Raw genomic sequence first — 14,634 nt, forward strand, 5'->3', positions numbered from 1 at the left:
AGAGAGGGACACAGCGAGAGAGAGAGGGACACAGCGAGAGAGAGAGGGACACAGCGAGAGAGAGAGGGACACAGCGAGAGAGAGCGGGTCACAGCGAGAGAGAGAGGGTCACAGCGAGAGAGAGAGAGGGACACAGCGAGAGAGAGAGGGTCACAGCGAGAGAGAGAGGGACGCAGCGAGAGAGAGAGGGACGCAGCGAGAGAGAGAGGGACATTGCGAGAGAGAGAGGGACTCTGCGAGAGAGAGAGGGACACAGCGAGAGAGAGGGACACAGCGAGAGAGAGAGGGACACAGCATGAGAGAGAGGGACACAGCGAGAGAGAGAGGGACACAGCGAGAGAGAGAGGGACACAGCAAGAGAGACGGGGAGACAGCGAGAGAGAGAGGGTCACAGCGAGAGAGAGAGAGGGACACAGCGAGAGAGAGAGGGACACAGCGAGAGAGAGAGGGACACAGCGAGAGAGAGAGGGGCACAGCGAGAGAGAGAGGGACACAGCGAGAGAGAGGGACGCAGCGAGAGAGAGAGGGACACAGCGAGAGAGAGAGGGACATAGCGAGAGAGAGAGGGACACAGCGAGAGAGAGAGGGTCACAGCGAGAGAGAGAGGGACACAGCGAGAGAGAGAGGGACACTGCGAGAGAGAGAGGGACTCTGCGAGAGAGAGAGGGGCACAGCGAGAGAGAGAGGGACACAGCGAGAGAGAGAGGGACACAGCGAGAGAGAGGGACGCAGCGAGAGAGAGAGGGACACAGCGAGAGAGAGAGGGACATAGCGAGAGAGAGAGGGACACAGCGAGAGAGAGAGGGTCACAGCGAGAGAGAGAGGGTCACAGCGCGAGCGAGAGAGGGACACAGCGAGAGAGAGAGGGACACAGCGAGAGAGAGAGGGACACAGCGAGAGAGGGGCGCAGCGAGAGAGAGAGGGACGCAGCGAAAGATAGAGGGACGCAGCGAGAGAGAGAGGGACGCAGCGAGAGAGGGACGCAGCGAGAGAGCCAGAGAGCAAGGGACACATCGAGAGCGAGGGACACATCGAGAGCGAGGGACACAGAGAGCGAGGGACGCACAGAGAGCGAGGGACGCACAGAGAGCGAGGGACGCACAGAGAGCAAGGGACGCAAAGAGAGCGAGGGACACAGCGAGCGAGGGACAGAGAGAGCGAGGGACAGAGAGAGCGAGGGACAGTGAGAGCGAGTGACAGTGAGAGCGAGGGACAGAGAGAGCGAGCGACAGAGAGAGCGAGGGACACAGCGAGAGCGAGGGACTCAGAGAGCGAGGGACACAGAGCGCGAGGGACAGAGAGAGCGAGGGACGCACAGTGAGCGAGGGACACAGCGAGAGCGAGGGACACAGCGAGAGCGAGGGACACAGAGCGCGAGGGTCAGAGAGAGTGAGGGACGCACAGAGAGCGAGGGACACAGCGAGAGCGAGGGACACAGCGAGAGCGAGGGACACAGCGAGAGCGAGGGACACAGCGAGAGCGAGGGACACAGCGAGAGCGACGGACACAGAGCGCAAGGGACAGAGAGAGCGAGGGACTCACAGAGGGCGAGGGACGCAAAGAGAGCGAGGTACGCACAGAGAGCGAGGGACGCACAGAGAGCGAGGGACACAGCGAGAGAGCGAGGGACATAGCGAGAGAGAGAGGGACACAGCGAGAGAGAGAGGGTCACAGCGCGAGAGAGAGGGTCACAGCGCGAGAGAGAGGGACACAGCGAGAAAGAGAGGGTCACAGCGAGAGAGAGAGGGACACAGCGAGAGAGAGGGACACAGCGAGAGAGAGAGGGACGCAGCGAGAGAGGGACACAGCGAGAGAGGGGCGCAGCGAGAGAGAGAGGGACGCAGCGAAAGATAGAGGGACGCAGCGAAAGAGCCAGAGAGCGAGGGACACATCGAGAGCGAGGGACGCATCGAGAGCGAGGGACACATCGAGAGCGAGGGACACATCGAGAGCGAGGGACACGGAGATCGAGGGACACGGCGAGAGCGAGGAACACAGCGAGAGCGAGGAACACAGAGAGCGAGGGACACAGAGAGCGAGGGACACATAGAGCGAGGGACACAGAGCGAGGGACACAGAGCGAGGGACACAGAGCGAGGGACACAGCGAGACCGAGGGACACATCGAGACCGAGGGACACATCGAGAGCGAGGGACACATCGAGAGCGAGGGACACGGAGATCGAGGGACACGGCGAGAGCGAGGGACACAGCGAGAGCGAGGGACACAGCGAGAACGAGGAACACAGCGAGAGCGAGGGACACAGAGAGCGAGGGACACAGAGAGCGAGGGACACAGAGGGCGAGGGACACAGAGAGCGAGGGACACAGAGCGAGGGACACAGAGCGAGGGACACAGCGAGAGCGAGGGACACAGAGATCGAGGGACACAGAGAGCGAGAGACACAGAGAGCGAGGGACACAGCGAGAGCGAGGAACACAGCGAGAGCGAGGGACACAGAGAGCGCGAGGAACACAGAGAGCGAGGGACAGGGAGAGCGAGGGACACAGCGAGAGCGAGGGACACAGCGAGAGCGAGGGACACAGAGAGCGAGGGACACAGCGAGAGCGAGGGACACAGAGAGAGCCAGGGACACAGAGAGAGCGAGGGACAAAGAGAGAGCGAGGGACAAAGAGAGAGAGGGACAGAGAGAGCGAGGGTCACAGCGAGAGCGAGGGACACAGCGAGAGCGAGGGACACACAGAGCGAGGGACACACAGAGCGAGGGACACACAGAGAGAGGGACACAGAGCGAAGGACACAGCGAGAGCGAGGGACACAGCGAGAGAGAATGGGACACAGCGAGAGAGAGGGGAACACAGCGAGAGAGAGGGGGACACAGCGAGAGAGAGAGCGGGACACAGCGAGAGAGAGAGCGGGACACAGCGAGAGAGAGGGGGACACAGCGAGAGAGAGCGGGACACCGCGAATGAGAGGGGGACACAGCGAGAGAGAGGGGGACACAGCGAGAGTTAGGGGGACACAGCGAGAGGGAGGGGGACACAGCGAGAGAGAGGGGGCACAGCGAGAGAGAGGGGGACACAGCGAGAGAGAGGGGGACACAGCGAGAGAGAGGGGGACACAGCGAGAGAGAGGGGGACACAGCGAGAGAGAGGGGGACACAGCGCGAGAGAGAGGGACACAGCTCGAGAGTGAGGGGCACAGCGAGAGAGTGACACAGCGCTAGAGAGAGGGACACAGCGAGAGAGAGAGGGACACAGCGAGAGAGAGAGGGTCACAGCGCGAGAGAGAGGGACACAGCGCGAAGAGAGGGACACAGCGAGAGAGAGAGGGTCACAGCGCAAGAGAGAGGGACACAGCGAGAGAGAGGGACACAGCGAGAGAGAGAGGGACGCAGCGAGAGAGGGACACAGCGAGAGAGGGGCGCAGCGAGAGAGAGAGGGACGCAGCGAAAGATAGAGGGACGCAGCGAAAGAGCCAGAGAGCGAGGGACACATCGAGAGCGAGGGACGCATCGAGAGCGAGGGACACATCGAGAGCGAGGGACACATCGAGAGCGAGGGACACGGAGATCGAGGGACACGGCGAGAGCGAGGAACACAGCGAGAGCGAGGAACACAGAGAGCGAGGGACACAGAGAGCGAGGGACACATAGAGCGAGGGACACAGAGCGAGGGACACAGAGCGAGGGACACAGAGCGAGGGACACAGCGAGACCGAGGGACACATCGAGACCGAGGGACACATCGAGAGCGAGGGACACATCGAGAGCGAGGGACACGGAGATCGAGGGACACGGCGAGAGCGAGGGACACAGCGAGAGCGAGGGACACAGCGAGAACGAGGAACACAGCGAGAGCGAGGGACACAGAGAGCGAGGGACACAGAGAGCGAGGGACACAGAGGGCGAGGGACACAGAGAGCGAGGGACACAGAGCGAGGGACACAGAGCGAGGGACACAGCGAGAGCGAGGGACACAGAGATCGAGGGACACAGAGAGCGAGAGACACAGAGAGCGAGGGACACAGCGAGAGCGAGGAACACAGCGAGAGCGAGGGACACAGAGAGCGCGAGGAACACAGAGAGCGAGGGACAGGGAGAGCGAGGGACACAGCGAGAGCGAGGGACACAGCGAGAGCGAGGGACACAGAGAGCGAGGGACACAGCGAGAGCGAGGGACACAGAGAGAGCCAGGGACACAGAGAGAGCGAGGGACAAAGAGAGAGCGAGGGACAAAGAGAGAGAGGGACAGAGAGAGCGAGGGTCACAGCGAGAGCGAGGGACACAGCGAGAGCGAGGGACACACAGAGCGAGGGACACACAGAGCGAGGGACACACAGAGAGAGGGACACAGAGCGAAGGACACAGCGAGAGCGAGGGACACAGCGAGAGAGAATGGGACACAGCGAGAGAGAGGGGAACACAGCGAGAGAGAGGGGGACACAGCGAGAGAGAGAGCGGGACACAGCGAGAGAGAGAGCGGGACACAGCGAGAGAGAGGGGGACACAGCGAGAGAGAGCGGGACACCGCGAATGAGAGGGGGACACAGCGAGAGAGAGGGGGACACAGCGAGAGTTAGGGGGACACAGCGAGAGGGAGGGGGACACAGCGAGAGAGAGGGGGCACAGCGAGAGAGAGGGGGACACAGCGAGAGAGAGGGGGACACAGCGAGAGAGAGGGGGACACAGCGAGAGAGAGGGGGACACAGCGAGAGAGAGGGGGACACAGCGCGAGAGAGAGGGACACAGCTCGAGAGTGAGGGGCACAGCGAGAGAGTGACACAGCGCTAGAGAGAGGGACACAGCGCTAGAGAGAGGGACACAGCGCTAGAGAGAGGGACACAGCGCTAGAGAGAGGGACACAGCGCGAAGAGAGGGACACAGCGCGAGAGAGAGGGACACAGCGCAAGAGAGAGGGATACAGCACAAGAGAGAGGGACACAGCGCTAGAGAGAGGGACACAGCGCGAGAAGAGGGACACAGCGCGAGAGAGAGGGACACAGCGCGAGAGGGACACAGCACGAGAGAGAGGGACACAGCACGAGAGAGCGGACACAGCGCGAGAGAGAGGGACACAGCGAGAGAGACAGTGAGAGGGGGACACGGAGAGGGACCCAGAGAGAGTGACACAGATAGAAAGAGGTACTCAGTGAAAGAGAGGGATAGAGTGAGATAGAAGGACACAGAGAGAGACAGGGACACAGAGGGAGAGAGGGATACAGAGAGGGACAGAGAGAGGCGGGCACACAGAGAGAGTGACGGACACACACAGAGAAAGAGGTACACAGCGGGTCAGGATGTGAGGGTTCGGGGACATGAGGGTGTGATGGTGTGAGGGTGCCAGGACGTGAGGCAGTCAAGACATTGGGGTTATCAAACTGACTGTTTTCATTGAATCCAAATTGTTTCATTGTAAATTCTAATCTCAGGAATTGACTTCAGAGGATTTCAGTGAAAAATCCCATTGAACCTCCTCGTCTAATAAAATGATGTTGTTGCCGGTGACCGTGTATTGATTCAGGAATAAACTTTACATCTCACAGTGAGGAAAAAATCAAATTGAATCCAAATTTATAGAGCAGCTCATTGAAGAAATCTGTCTGTGAACAACATGTAAAATATGAAGTGAAACTTTGCAATGAGCTTTGTTTTTGTGGCCAGGAATCTTCTCTTAAAATGGAGGCAGAAATGAAGTTGTGTTTAACTCACATTCTGTGATTTCTTGCTGGTTTTTGCTCATTCTATGGAAAGCCTTCCTAAGGCGACAGACGAATGGTCATTCCAAACATTTCAGAAATTCAGAGGGAAACAAATGTTAAACCAAAGACAGAAATAATGACAGGACATTGCTGAATCTCTTGTTGACTGCTGAATTAACATAACCATAGACAGGACAAGTGTCTTCCTTAGCAGACACAGGAACCACACCGAGGGGGACATTCCTGACAGAACGTCGGGGGTGGGGTCTGCACACAGGTCACTGAGGAGTTCTCAGTCCAAACTGTTTCCAATCATTTCCAATACTATTTTAAATTAGGATTCAATCCTATCGGAGGGGAGTGAGTGAGTGAGGTATGGCAGATGCAGTATAACGTGGATAAATGTGAGGTTATCCACTTGGGTAGAAAAAATAACAAAGTCCCTGTCTAATAATTACATTTAATCCAATTTTTTCAGGCCTGCTCAGCGAACAACACTGGTGTGGGGAAGGCCAAGGTTTGGCTGAAGTCACATTCTGTGTGTGTGGGTCTGAGCAGCAAGGAGATCAGTATCTCTTGTCAGTCATTTACATGTCAATAGAGAGCTGTCCTCTGAGACACACATTCCACACATGGCAGAGACTAGGGGTGGAGTCTGCTCACAGCTCACTGAGGATATATCTGTGTCTGAGGGACTTCAGTTCACAAACCAAAAACCCACTACACTGAAAACATTACCCCTCTGCTTCAGTGTGTGTGTGTGTCGCTGGGTGTATCAATCTGCCTGTTTTGAGCTGTGCATTTTGGGTGTTGACATGTTACTGATTGACTCGAGATTGGAAATGTTGGACTCCTGTTGTGCTGTTTTGTATATATTATTAAAATGTCCCTGTTATTGCCTTTATAATCAATTTTATCTCCTTTTTTTCTCCAGAGGCATTTTTATTTGGAAAACTGGAAGGAGGTTAGGAATCCAGTGAGGAGGACGAGGGAGTGTGAATTCTTCCCGAGGGAGCGCTGGCTGAGGCCTGTTCCGCAGGCTTCACCCGGGTTATTACCCTGACTGAGGTTTAATTTTAATATTGGAGGGATCAAAGAGAGTGAGGGAGGAGACATAAATATGTATAAGAGGGATAGAGAGACAGCGAGAAATACAAGAGAAGGGGATTTTCACAGTAACTTCATTGCAGTATTAATGTAAGCCTAATTGTGACAATAAAAAGATTTTGAGTATTAATTGTCTCTCAATCGTTTTTAACCTCTGGTTGAAAGCTGTGACTTATTTGTATTCGGATGTTGCTGAGGGGTTGTAAAACTGAAAAGGGCACCCTGGGCTCTCGCTGTATTAAATAGTTTCAATCTTTTCCTGTGGTTCAGTAAATTTTCTCCCCCTTTTCCCCAGGAATTTGAATTTTGAAGACTGCTATGCGACCAGGAATCTTTGGACAAGGGATGTTCTCCAGAGGACAAGTGGATGGACTGAGGCCTACTCCACAGGCCGCACTCACGTGAGTTGTCTCTTTATTGCCGCCCCGGCCTTGCACTTAGACACAAACACATTAAACCTTTGGTGGGCGGCAAAGAGTAAAATACAAATCTGGAATATGAAGCTGTCTAATTTTGTTCCAAAATAACAGGGGTTATATTAATTCTGAGCGTCCCAGGGGTGGGGGTGGGGGGGTGCGGTGGGGGGAGGGGGACATTTCACTGTTTCAGCCACTCTGCAGTCTGGTAGAGAGAGAGAGAGAGAGAAATCTCAGATCAGAAACTCTGAACTCAATTTTGAAAGTGGTCATCATTTGTTGGGCTCTCCCTGTGCCCAGGTTGCCTGCAGAATTCACAAAATTAACAATAGTGGGGTCACTTTTAAAATGAATCCATTGACTGTAAAGTAATCTCGATTGCCTGGAATTGAAGTCCCTTAACTTGAAGCGGGTATAATTCTGGAATGAAGCCTGTGTTTTTGGCCAACTATCAGGGTGAAATTAAATTCGCAGGAGGTCATTTGAATTCAGTTTCCTGTGGTTGTGAATGTTGGATTCCTGTGTGTGACCCTGTCTCTCTCTCTTTCTCCTTCCCAACTATTAGAATGATAGAGAGAGAGAGCGAGAAGTACAGAAAGAGTGTGGGGCTTGGGGGGTAATGGAGATTAGAGAGAGGGAGAGGAGAAAGACAGAGGGTGGAGGGAGAGGGAGGTCGTGAAAAAGAGAGGCTTTCTCTCCCTTTCTGTCTTCTTTCCATATTTGCCTCTCTCTCTCTCTCTCTGTCTCCCCAGCTTTCTGCCGCTATCTGTCCATTTCTCTCCAGCTTTTTAGTGTCTCTTTAAACCGTTAATCTCAGAAAACCACCCCACAAACTGCAACGGGGAGTCTCATCACATCTTTCTGGGGAGACCCTGATTAGGGAAATAAATGCTGGGAAGGTGATGAGGGATAACGAGGGAGACAGAAATATGAATGAGAGGGATAGAGACCGAATGAGATAGCGAGAGAGAGAGAAAGAGAAACACAAGGGAAGCGGGAACTGTCTCTCAATCTTTTTTATTCTGTGGTTTATAACTGAGATTATTGTAGGTGGATGTTGCTGAGAGTGTGTGTAACTGAGAGGGGGAATCTTGGCCTCTTGCTGTGCGACAAGTTTAAACATTTTCCTGCGTTTTAGTTAATTTCCTCCCTCTTTTCCCCAGGAATTTGAACTTTGAAGACTGCTATGCGACCAGGAATCTTTGGACAAAGGCTATTCTCCAGAGGACAAGTGGATGGACTGAGGCCTACTCCACAGGCTGCGCTCACGTGAGTTGTCTCTTTATTGCTGCCCCGGCCTTGCACTTCGACACAAACACATTAACCCTTTGGTGGGTGACAAAAAGTAAAATACAAATCTGGAATATGAAGCTGTCTAATTTTGTTCCAAAATAACAGGGGTTATATTAATTCTGAGCGTCCCGGGTATGTGTGGTGGTGGGGGGGGGGGGGGGGATTTCACTGTCTCAGCCACTCTCTGCAACCTGGTAGCAAATGTGAACGACACTCAACACTGCCGACTGCACCTTCTGGGATCTTTCTGTGCGCCAATGGATTTCATTTTAAACAGGTTTTTCTTCGTTTTCAGAGGCTGTTTTACTCTTTCAGAAACTGAAGGGACTTCTCCAGGGATGTTCCAATCCACACATGACACGGCAGTGGGGGTGGGGTTGTTAGGTGCAGTGGGGAATGGGGCTCCCAGCAGGAGTGAGGGGGGAGGGGTGGGGGGAGGAAGGACAGTGTCCCATCTGGTTACGTCCAGATTGCTGCTGCTGTGGGATCTTGCTGTTCACTCACAGGCCTGTGGCCTTTGCCCGCGCAGCAACAGTGACCACAACTCTTAAAATAAAATAGCTCTCTCCCAGTGTTTGCGTGGGTTTCGTCCCCACAACCCAAAGATGTGCAGGCTAGGTGGATTGGCCATGTGAAATTCTCCCTTAATTGGAAAAAATGAATTAGGTACTGTAAATTTATAAAAATAAATAAATAAATAAAGAGTACCTACTTCTTTAAACAAACAATGAAATAGCTCACGGACTGCAAAGTGGGTTCGAAGGTCTCGAATTTTAAAGTCTTAAACTTGAGGGATTGGGAACGAGGGAGTTAATGAACCCTTTCTGCATGCACTGACGGGATATTCAGCCATGATCTCATCGCTGCTGAGAGAGAAATCCACCATCAGAAACTCTGAACTCAATTTGGAAAGTGTCACCATTTTTGGGATCTCCCCGTGCACAAGTTGCCTGCAGAATTCTTGAAATGAACCAACAGTGGGGTCACTTTAATAGTGAATCCATCGACTGTAAAGTAATCTCGAATTATAGTCCCTTAACTTGAAGCGGGTATAATTCTGGAATAAAACCTGTGTTTTAGGCCGAGACTTAAATGTGAGGGTGAAATGAAATTGACAGGGGGCCATTTGAATTCAGTTTGCTGTGGTCGTGATTGTTGGATTCCTGTGTGTGACCCTCTCTCTCTCTCTCTTCTTCCCAACTACTGTGATGAGAGAGAGAGGACAGAAAGAGTGGGGGTGTGGGGGGCAGGGGTGGGGGAGGGGGGGGTAAGAGGGAGATGTGAGAGAGGTTGGAGGGAGAGGGAGATAGTGAAAAAGAGAGGCTTTCTCTCCCTTTCTGCCTTTCCATTCTTGCCTCTCTCTCTGTCTCTGTCTTTCCCAGCGTTCTGCCACTATCTGTCCATCTCTCCAGCTTTTTAGTGTCTCTTTAAACCTTTCATCAATGAAACCTTCCCACAAACTGCAATGGGGAGTCTCATCACTTCTTTCTGGGGAGACCCTGATTTGGGAAATAAACAGAAATAAATGCTGGGAGGGTGATTGTAAAAAGTCTCCTGACGGACCCGGCAGCTGGTTTCCCAGTTTAAAGAGGACAGTGTAACTCTTTCTGGGGATAGTGGATGTGTTTCCAGACTCCGAATACCCGTGGTGTTCAGGGGTGGGGGTATTTGGGGGGTAGGGGATGGAAGATAGAATATAGCAGGCAAGGGAAGGAATATGTCCCCCCCCCCCATCACCTCCTGCCTGGCCCACCCTGCCAGGATCACATTGCTGGTTGTGGGATCCTGCTGTGCGTCAGTGGCCTGCAGCCTTTCCTGAACTGTCAACTTAGTGACCACGCACAATTTAAAATTAAACTGGCTCACTGAGTGTGAAGCAGTCGGGAGGGGGTGAGGGAGTGGGTCTGAAATGAATAGGCCGCAGCCTGGGTACAGGTTTGTCCCCAATGGTGGTGTTTGTGTTTTAGACAGGGCGGTGGGATAGGAAGGATTTCTGAGGGGGGTTTGGGGTTAAATGTCCCTGCCTCAGTCACTCCAGCTTTCTATCTCTCCCTCTCTCTCTCTCCCACTTTGCAGCCATTTCGTTTCTACATTTCATCTTGTACTAAATGTAATAGAGAACCCCAATGTGATTTGTCGAGAGATTAGAGAGAGTGGAGGGAGAGAGAGAGTGAAAAAGAGAGGGGGGAAGAGAGAAAGAGAGAGAGAGTGGAGGGAGAGAGAGAGTGAAAAAGAGTGGGGGGAGGGAGAGAGAAAGAGAGAGAGTGGAGGGAGAGAGAGTGAAAAAGAGAGGGGGGAGAGAAAGAGAGAGAGAGAGTGGAGGTAGAGAGATATAGTGAAAAGGGGAGGGGGACAGAGAAAGACAGGGTTGAGGGAGAGAGATTGAAAAAGAGGGGGAGAGATAGAAAGACAGAGAGGGCGGTGGGAGAGAGTGTGAAAAAGGGAGTGGGAGAGAGAAAGACAGAGAGAGGGCGGTGGGAGAGAGTGAGTGAAAAAGGGAGGGAGTGAGAGAAAACGGGGAAACGGGGGAGAGATGTGGGGTGGGGTGAGGGGGTGATCAGGCACAGGGTCTGGGGGTGGGGGTTCTGCTGTGCACAGTCACGGCCCAGTTACAGTATCTTTTAGAAGTGCGATTTTCCACAATCCTGAGACAGTCGATGTGTAAATGCCCTGAGACAGCCCTGTCCTGTCCTGAGACAGTCGATTTGAAAATGTCCTGAGACAGCCCTGTCCTGTCCTGAGACAGTCGATTTGAAAATGTCCTGAGACAACCCTGTCCTGTCCTGAGACGGTCGATTTGAAAATGCCCTGAGACAGCCCTGTCCTGTCCTGAGACAGTCGATTTGAAAATGTCCCGAGACAGCCCTGTCCTGTTCTGAGACAGTCGATTTGAAAATGTCCCGAGACAGCCCTGTCCTGTTCTGAGACGAGTCGATTTGAAAATGTCCCGAGACAGCCCTGTCCTGTCCTGAGACAGTCGATTTGAAAATGTCCTGAGACAGCCCTGTCCTGTTCTGAGACAGTCGATTTGAAAATGTCCCGAGACAGCCCTGTCCTGTTCTGAGACAGTCGATTTGAAAATGTCCTGAGACAGCCCTGTCCTGTCCTGAGACAGTCGATTTGAAAATGTCCCGAGACAGCCCTGTCCTGTCCTGAGACAGTCGATTTGAAAATGCCCTGGGACAGCCCTGTCCTGTCCTGAGACAGTCGATTTGAAAATGTCCCGAGACAGCCCTGTCCTGTTCTGAGACAGTCGATTTGAAAATGTCCCGAGACAGCCCTGTCCTGTCCTGAGACAGTCGTTTTGAAAATGCCCTGAGACAGCCCTGTCCTGTCCTGAGACAGTCGATTTGAATATGTCCCGAGACAGCCCTGTCCTGTCCTGAGACAGTCGATTTGAAAATGTCCCGAGACAGCCCTGTCCTGTTCTGAGACAGTCGATTTGAAAATGTCCCGAGACAGCCCTGTCCTGTTCTGAGACGAGTCGATTTGAAAATGTCCCGAGACAGCCCTGTCCTGTCCTGAGACAGTCGATTTGAAAATGTCCTGAGACAGCCCTGTCCTGTTCTGAGACAGTCGATTTGAAAATGTCCCGAGACAGCCCTGTCCTGTTCTGAGACAGTCGATTTGAAAATGTCCTGAGACAGCCCTGTCCTGTCCTGAGACAGTCGATTTGAAAATGTCCCGAGACAGCCCTGTCCTGTCCTGAGACAGTCGATTTGAAAATGCCCTGAGACAGCCCTGTCCTGTCCTGAGACAGTCGATTTGAAAATGTCCCGAGACAGCCCTGTCCTGTCCTGAGACAGTTGTTTTGAAAATGCCCTGAGACAGCCCTGTCCTGTCCTGAGACAGTCGATTTGAATATGTCCCGAGACAGCCCTGTCCTGTCCTGAGACAGTCGATTTGAAAATGTCCCGAGACAGCCCTGTCCTGTCCTGAGACAGTTGTTTTGAAAATGCCCTGAGACAGCCCTGTCCTGTCCTGAGACAGTCGATTTGAATATGTCCCGAGACAGCCCTGTCCTGTTCTGAGACAGTCGATTTGAAAATGTCCTGAGACCACCCTGTCCTGTCCTGAGACAGTCGATTTGAATATATCCCGAGACAGCCCTGTCCTGTTCTGAGACAGTCGATTTGAAAATGTCCTGAGACAGCCCTGTCCTGTCCTGAGACAGTCGATTTGAATATGTCCCGAGACAGCCCTGTCCTGTTCTGAGACGAGTCGATTTGAAAATGCCTCCAGAGGGAAAGAAGCCCTGAGAGAGAAAGAGAGGGTGTGTGGGAGAAATTGCCTGTCTCACTCTTCCCCACCGCAACCCCCTCCCCTCACCGAGCCTCTCTCTCCAGCTATTTCCCTCTATATTTCCTCTTCCAATAAAATGATAAAAACACCGATGTGATTTGTCGTTATTTGAATGGGGAGGCTGGTGGGGGTGGGGAATGTGTGTGTGTGTGGGTGGGGGGTGTGGAGGGGGGCGGTTGAGTGGGAGGTTGTTAAGAAAGATGCAGGATATGGACTGGGCTCCTGTATCCATCATGTTTATTTTTTGTGGGATCCTGCTGTGCACACTGCAACATGTAAACATGAACGTATCGACTTTCATAATGTTGCCGAGGTGCTGGAACTGAATTTGTAAATGTGAGGCTGTGTAAGGGATTGTTTCTGATCCCAGAATATCTCCTGTGCTGAAGAAGGACAGATTAGTAAAGTGTTGGTGATGGGGAGGGGGGGTGATGTGGGGAGAGAGGAGGGGGGGGTTAATTCAGCTTACTGAGTTCTCCAAAGTTTCCAGGCTTCCCCCCACTCACCTCCCCCCCCCCCCCCCCCCCCCCCCGGCCCCACTGTCAGTTTTAAAGAGGGGCTTCTATTTAATCAGACAATTTCCCAATCGCACAGTGCCCGTGTTGTACTGTGATTAATGTCACGGTTCCTTGTGAAAGCCCAGGGGACCGTTTGAATCGACTTTTACTGAGTTTCTGCTTGTCACATTCTCAGTCTCCATCGTTCTCCCAGAATGAGATAAATTGTTAAAGAGAGAGAGAGAGAGAAAAAGGGGAGAGCGAGGGAAACAGGACTAGACGGCAGAATAGAGGTGGAGTTTGGTGGGTGGGCCGAGGGAGGTGTGTGGCGGGGGGTTAGAGAGACAGTATCTGGGGGTCTCCAGTGTGAAGTCAGTGCCCAGCTCCCAGTCCCAGGCATGGGGGTGGGGGTGGGGGGGGGCTCTGTCACACCCTGTGGGGATTCCCTGATTTGGGAATAGAAATAAATTCTGGGGGGGCGATTTTAAAAAGTCTCCTAAAGGAATGGGCGGCTGATTCCCCAGTGTAAAGAGGGCAGTGACGTGATGACTTTGCATTTGTCTCTGTGTCTGTCGCTCTCTCTGTCGCTCTGTGTCTGCGTCATTTTCTCGTTCTGTCGATACCTCTCTGACTGCCTAACTCTGTCTCTCTCTTTACCTCTCTCTCTCCCTCTGTCTCTGTGCCAGTTTCTCATTCTGTCTCTCTCTGACTGCCTGACTCTGTCTGTCTCTCTCTCTCTGCCTCTATCTTCTGTCTGTCTGTCTCTCTCTCCCCCTGTCGGTCTGTCTCTACCTCTCTCTGACTGCCTGACTCTGTCTGTCTCTCTCCCTCTGCCTCTATCTTCTGTCTGTCTCTCTCTCTCCCCGTCGGTCTGTCTCTACCTCTCTCTGACTGCCTGGCTCTTTCTGTCTCTCTCTCTCTGCCTCTATCTTCTGTCTCTGTCTGTCTCTCTCTCCCCGTCGGTCTGTCTCTACCTCTCTCTGACTGCCTGACTCTGTCTGTCTGTCTCTCTGCCTCTATCTACTGTCTCTCTCTCTCCCCCTGTCGGTCTGTCTCTACCTCTCTCTGACTGCCTGATTCTGTCTCTCTCTCTCTGCCTCTATCTTCTGTGTCTCTCTCTCCCCCTGTCGGTCTGTCTCTACCTCTCTCTGACTGCCTGACTCTGTCTCTCTCTCTCTGCCTCTATCTTCTGCCTCTGTCTGTCTCTCTCTCCCTGTCGGTCTGTCTCTACCTCTCTTTGACTACCTGTCTCTCTCACTTCTCTCTCACTCCCTCTGTCTCTGCCTGCCTGTCTGTGTGTCGTTGTGTCACTCTCTTTCTCTTTCTGTCTGTCTCATGGTTTAAAGTGCTCAACACAG

The 14,634-nt window shown here is 53.1% G+C and overlaps 1 long non-coding RNA gene across 3 annotated transcripts in view; it reads left to right on the forward strand.

Moving 5' to 3' along the window:
- The first annotated feature begins 6,199 nt into the window (after window positions 1-6,199).
- LOC140410218 (uncharacterized) overlaps window positions 6,200-14,634 on the forward strand; it is a 15,808-nt gene continuing 7,373 nt past the window's right edge. Inside the window, exons 1-3 of one of the 3 annotated variants that reach the window (XR_011940574.1) lie at window positions 6,200-6,431; window positions 6,596-7,169; window positions 8,348-8,453. This is a non-coding gene — a long non-coding RNA (uncharacterized lncRNA). The other 2 variants (XR_011940573.1, XR_011940572.1) reach the window with 2 other exon arrangements.

This window comes from Scyliorhinus torazame, chromosome 4, assembly GCF_047496885.1.
Source record: "Scyliorhinus torazame isolate Kashiwa2021f chromosome 4, sScyTor2.1, whole genome shotgun sequence".
Taxonomy (NCBI): domain Eukaryota; kingdom Metazoa; phylum Chordata; class Chondrichthyes; order Carcharhiniformes; family Scyliorhinidae; genus Scyliorhinus; species Scyliorhinus torazame.